Raw genomic sequence first — 1,044 nt, forward strand, 5'->3', positions numbered from 1 at the left:
GGCCTTTATGGCTTAATTAAAGAATATGCTGATCTGAAGCATTCATAAATCACAATCATGCCTCCTTAGTCATCTGCTTAACCTAAATAAACATAAAACCAATTAAAAAGTAATAAGGAACAGACAGACCTCCACATAATGAACCATCTCTATCTAAAAGTAAGCCTACGCAAACATTAACATTACCTTTTCACTGAGAAGCAATAGTGCATAGCAAACACTGCATATACTGAATTGCACAGTCAAGCATCAGCATCATTACTGGCTATAAAATGACTCTGAGTAATGTAAGATAAGTACACTGAAGGCAATTTTCACTTTAAGCTTCATGCTCCTTTGGCAAATAACTTCTTCAAACAACATCATGAATCTGCATACAAAACATAGTTCATATCTTCTTGATATAAGTCAAACAATACTTAAACTACTTTCATGACATCTTTAAGTATATTATCTTTTTTCTGTAATTTCTACTTCTGTTACCAAATAGAGGATCTGCTAAAATTCCAATGCGCATAAATAGCATATATAAAGAATTCCATGCACATTTCGTATTCAGGTAATCTAAACTATAATAATCTTAGACACATCAAAAGTAAACAGCTAACCATAAAAATGTAGAAATATTTGCACAACAAGCATCTTTACTATATTCAGCTTTCAAATACCATCAGTACAATCCTATATCTAAGTTTCTCAAAATAGCCATGAAAATAAATTACTTCTGCATTAGCATAGTCACAAGAAAATAAGCCAATGGGTACTTTTTTAAAATCATTCCAATCCTTCACTGCTTACAAGACAAAAGTCATAGCTAATAGTTTGCTTTGCAACTTCAATCTTAATATGAAGATACTGTCACTTGTTAATACAGTCTACTAGTCTTCTGCATGCTATCTAATTCTGAAAATACTAGGGCTACTAGCATCACAGCCATCATATACTTACAATGTAAATCTGTACATTGCAAAAATGAGTATATAAACCAGCTTAAAGTGTATGCCCTATTCACAATCTGATAATAAAAAGATGTTACACTGATGG

This window comes from Penaeus monodon, chromosome 30, assembly GCF_015228065.2.
Source record: "Penaeus monodon isolate SGIC_2016 chromosome 30, NSTDA_Pmon_1, whole genome shotgun sequence".
NCBI lineage: Eukaryota > Metazoa > Arthropoda > Malacostraca > Decapoda > Penaeidae > Penaeus > Penaeus monodon.